This window comes from Rhinopithecus bieti, unplaced genomic scaffold (genome assembly GCF_001698545.2).
Source record: "Rhinopithecus bieti isolate Rb0 unplaced genomic scaffold, ASM169854v2 scaffold_9615, whole genome shotgun sequence".
NCBI classification, from domain to species: domain Eukaryota; kingdom Metazoa; phylum Chordata; class Mammalia; order Primates; family Cercopithecidae; genus Rhinopithecus; species Rhinopithecus bieti.
The window spans coordinates 663147-668777 of NW_016806325.1; positions in this window are offsets into that span (position 1 = coordinate 663147).

Sequence of the window (5631 nt, forward strand, 5' to 3'; positions counted from 1 at the left end):
AACAGTGTGAATACATTTCTAGGGTCCCTTCCTGAGCCTTTGGAAGGCACCCACGTGAACAGTGAGGGACCCTAAAGCTTCAGCTTCATTAACTTTGTAGTAAATCCACTTGTGTTCTCTGTCCTTTGGGTTTATGCCCTTTAAAATTTCATTTAGTTTTTGGCTATTATGAATAAGGCTGCTATAAAAATTAATGTACAGGTTTTTATGTGAACTTAAGTTTTCATTTCTGTGCCCAAAAGTGTAATTGCTGGGTCATATGGAAAGCACATGTTTAGTTTTTTAAGGAACTGTCATCATCTTTTTCAGAGAAACTGTGCCATTTTGCACTCCCATGCGTGATGAATGGTGATCCAGTTTCTCCATATCCTCACTGGCATTTGTCATGGTCAACATATTTTATTTTAGTCATTCTGATAAGCATATAGTGATATCTGATATCTGACTGTGGCTTTATTTTGTATTTTCTAATAAAGAACAATGTTGAATATCTTTTATATATTAAATTGTCAACTATATATTTTCCCAGTAAAGTGTTTGTTCATATCTTCCACCCATTTTCTAACTGTTTCGCTCATTTTTTACTGTCGATTTGTTTGTATATTTTAGATATGAGTTCTTTGTTGGACATGTGGTTGGAAAACATTTTCTCTGAGACTGTGGCTTATCTTTTTATTATCTTTACAGAGTCTTTAGCAAAAAAACAAAACAAAACAATAAATTCTTTCCTGAAAACAACCCAAACATTTCTTCAATGGGTGAAAAGTTAAACATCTACGCTACATATATGCCTTGGAATACTATTCAGCATCGAAAAGGAATGAATTGTTGATACATGTTAAAACTTAGATGGATCTCTTGATTTGTTGAGTGAAAAAGCCAATCTCAAAAAGTTATATACCATATTATTTCATTTGTATAATCTTCTTGAAATGACAAGATTATAGAGATGGAGAACAAATTAATGATTATCAGAGACTGGCAGGGAGGGAAGTGACTGTGGCTATAGAAGGTTAGCACAAAGCATGTATGTGATGGAAGTCCTCCATATCTTCACTGTGGTGGTGCTCACACAAATCTTTATCTATGATAACGTTGCAGAGAACTAAATACACAAACTAATGAGTGCATATAAAATTGGTGAATCTGAAAAAGATCAGTGGATTATATTAATGTCAATTTCAGTCATGCAGGACATTATTATTATTGAGGGAAACAGGGTGAAGGATATACAGGATCTTTCTGTATTATGTCCTAAAAATGCATGCAAATCTATAATTGGTTTTCAAAAATTTTTTCTTAAATCCCTTTGTTATTTTTGAAGGGTTTCAGTAGAGAATAGAGAGCAAGTGGGTGTGTTTGCGCTACCATGCTTAGCTGGAAGTTTGTGCCAAAAAATCTTTATAGGAATACATTTATATTTTGGAATATTCAGAAAAATAGGCAAAGCTCCCAAGGAAATTTAATAGCAGTTACTTTGGATGTAAAAGTATATGTGAAAATACACATAAAAGTAATAAAAAGCTTAGATAACAAACAAAACCAATAGCAGATGGTACATTTAAATTCAACCATATCAACAATAACATTAAATATAAATAGTCTAGGCACACCAATTAAAAGCTAGAGAGCATCAGATTGGACAAAAGCAAGACTCAGCTATATGCTTTCCACAAAAATTCTACTTTAAATGAAAAGAAGTCAATAGGTTAAAAGTAAAAGACTGGAAAAAGATACCATCCTAAAATTAGTCCAAAGAAAGCTAGAATGGCTATCTTAATAACAGAAAAATACATTTCAGCACAAAGAATATTGCAGGGATAATAAAGGTTATTTTGTTACGATAATGTCAACTACTAATCAAGGGGACACACATATTGTAAATATTTATGCACCTAATAACAAAGCTTCAAAATGCATGAGGCAAAACCTGTAAAATTGCAAAAAATTTTTAAATTAATCTTTGTCATTCTTGGATTCCTGGCAGCCCTTGGGCTGCGCAACTGTAGAAATGGAGGCACCCTTCCAGTCTAAACCTCTCCCCTTCCCTTCCTACTCCCTGGTTTCCTCATCCTCTATGAGAACAAACCCAAAACCCAAAGTCTGTCCAAAATGTATCTCCCTTCCCCGTCCCCTACAAGCAGCCACCTCTTGGCCATCCCTTGGGCCTAGGAGTATGCACTTCACAGATGTTATCCACCCCCTGGAAGATGGGCCTGGGAGATGCTGCATCAATCCATGAGAAGGCTTGGGTCATTTGGGCAGGGAATTCCAGGTCCCAAGCAATCCGAGCATGGTCTGGGGGCAGAGGTGGGAACTGAGCTGCCATGTTCCCTTTACCTGGTGTAGGATGGGTAGAGAAGGGGACCCTTCTGGATCAAAAGGCAGGATGACTCTGAACTAAATGCAACAATGCCTGATATACAACAAGTGCTCGATACATGTAATGAAAATGCAACTGTGAATCACTGACTGGCACATCGTTTCCCAACCTGCCATCCCCAATGTCTTAACAAACCCCTGTGTTACCATCACTGTGAGATGGGTGGCAGGACACTTTGAGAATAAAACACAAATTTAAAGTTGTCACTCCAATGGTGTCACTCTGACTTGCAATCTGAGGTGTTTTGTGATTGGAGAGAAAGCGGTAGTGTCAGGGTCAAGAGCTGCTGGGGACATAACAGGGCATAAATAGCCAAATCATAATTACGCAGGAGTGGATTTTACTGTTAATAGTGGTAAAAATTATAAAACTATACTCTTACTTTCCACAATTTGGGGGCAGGTGGTACTTAGCCAAAAGTTTGGTTTTCACATGAATTACACTCCCTAAAATCATTGAAAAATGCTGGTTGTTCAAAGTTTTAAACATTATAAAGAAAAATGAATTGTTCTTAGTTGGATAAATACATAGTGAAGTTTCAGATGTAGATTTCAACTCCAACTCTACTACTTATAAGTTGTGCTTCTTTTTTTATTATATTTTTCCATAAGTTATTGGGGTATTTGTTATGGGAGGTGTTTTGTTACATGAGTAAGTTCTTTAGCAGTGATTTGTGAGATTTTGGTGCGTCTATCACCTGAGCAATGTACACTGCGTCAAATTTGTAGTCTTCTATTTCTTGCCCCCCTCCCACTATTACCTCCAAGTCCCTAAAGTCTATTGCATCATTCTTATGCCTTTGTGCCCTCATAGCTTAGCTCCCACATATCAGTGAGAACATAAGATGTTTGGTTTTCCATTCCTGAGTTACTTTACTTAGAATAATAGTCTCCATTCTCATCCAGGTCACTGCAAAAGCAGTTTCTTTATCCACTTGTTGATCTATGGGCATTTGGGTTGGTTCCACGATTTTGCAATTGTGAATTGTGCTGCTATAAACGTGTGTGCAAGTATCTTTTTCGAATAATGACTTCTTTTCCTCTGGGTAGATACCCAGTAGTAGGATTGCTGGATCAAATGGTAGTTCTACTTTTAGTTCTTTAAGGAATCTCTGCACTGTTTTCCATAGCTGCCGTACTAGTTTACATTTCCACCGGCAGTGCAGAAGTGTTCCCTGTTTACTGCATCCACACCAATATCTATTTTTTTTTGTTTTTTTATTTTTTTGATTATGACCATTCTTGCAGGAGTAAGATGGTTTTGCATTGTGGTTTTGATTTGCATTTCCCTGATCATTAGTGATGTTGCGTATTTTTTCATAAGTTTCTTAGCCATTTGTATATCTTCTTTTGAGAATTATCTATTCATGTCGGAAGGATGAATATTCTAAGACTAGGAAGGGAGCAACTCAGAGGGAGGCATTCTCTCTTATAGCAAAGATTCATGCCCCACTTCCCTGTTGCACTTGATAGGGGAATGACTGTGGGATGTCATGTCTTTTTAATTACCATTTCAATCTCACTGCTTGTTATTGGTCTGTTCAGGGTATCTAATTCTTCCTGATTTAAGCTAGGAGGATTGTATTTTTTTCCAGAAATTTATCCATCTCTTCTAGGTTTTCTAGTTTATGTGCATAAAGGTGTTCATAGTAACCTTGACTGATCTTTTGTATTTCAGTGGTGTCAGTTTCATTTCCTGTTTCATTTCTTAGTGAGGTTCTTTGGATTTTCTCTCTTCTTTTCTTGGTTAATCTTACCAACAGTCTATCTATTTTATTTATCTTTTCAAAAAATCAACTTTTCGTTTCATTTGTCTTTTGTATTTATTGTTTGTTTGTTTCAATTTCATTTAGTTCTGCTCCGATCTTTGTTATTTCTTTCTTCTGCTGGGTTTGGGTTTGGTTTGTTCTTGTTTCTGTAGTTCCTTGAGGTGTGACCTTAGGTTGTCTGTTTGTGCTCTTTCAGTCTTTTGATGTAGGCATTTAGTGCTATGAACTTTCCTTTTAGCACCACTTTTGCTGTATGCCAAAGGTTTTGATAGGTTGTGTCACTATTGTCATTCAGTTTGAAGAATTTTTTAATTTCCATTTTGATTTCATTTTGACCCAATGCTCATTCAGAAGCAGGGCATTTAATTTCCATGTATTTGCGTGGTTTTGAAGGTTCCTTTTGGAGTTGATTTCCAGTTTTATTCCACCGTGGTCTGAGAGAGTGCTTGATATAATTTCAATTTTCTTAAATTTATTGAGGCTCATTTTACGGCCTATTATATGGTCTATCTTGGAGAAAGTTCCATGCATTGTTGAATAGAATGTGTATTCTGCAGTTGTTGGAGGAAATGTTCTGTATATATCTGTTAAGTCCATTTGTTCCAAGGTATAGTTTAAAACCATTGTTTCCTTGTTGATTTTCTGTCTTGATGACCTGTCTAGTGCTGTCAGTGGAGTACTGAAGTCCCCACTATTATTGTGTTGCTGTCTATCTCATTTCTTACGTTTATTGGTAATTGTTTTATAAATTTGGGTGTATATATGTTTAGGATTGTGATATTTTCCTATTGGACAAAGCCTTTTACAATTATATAATGTCTTTCTGTCTCATTAACTGCTGTTGCTTTGAAGTTTGTTTTGTCTGATATAAGAATAGCTACCCCTGCTCACTTTTGCTGTCCATTGCATAAAATGCCTTTTTCCATCCTTTACTTTATGTGAGTCCTTGTGTGCTAGGTCAGTCTCCTGAAGGCAGCAGATAGTCAGCTAATGAGTTCTTATCCATTCTGTGGTTCTGTATCTTTTAAGTGGAACATTTAGGCCATTTACATTCAATGTGAGTATTGAAATATGAGGTACCAGTGCACTCATCATGCTCTTTGTTGCCTGTGTACTTTGGTTTGTTTTTGTTTTTGCTTTTTAACTTGTAGTTTTGTTTTATAGGTCCCCCGTGATTTATGCTTTAAAGAGATTCTGTTTTAATGTGCTTCCAGGATTTGTTTCAAGATTTAGAGCTCCTTTTAGCAGTTCTTGTAGTGGTGTTTTGGTAATGGCAAATTCTCTCAGCATTTGTTTGTCTGAAAAAGATTCTGTCTTTCCTTAATATATGATGCTTAGTTTTGCTGGATACAAAGTTCTTGGCTGATAATTGTTTTGTTTGAGGAGGTTGAAGATAAGGCCCCAATCCCTTCTAGCTGTCGGGTTTCTGCTGAGAAATCTGTTGTTAATCTGGTAGGTTTTCCTTTATAATAAGGTTATG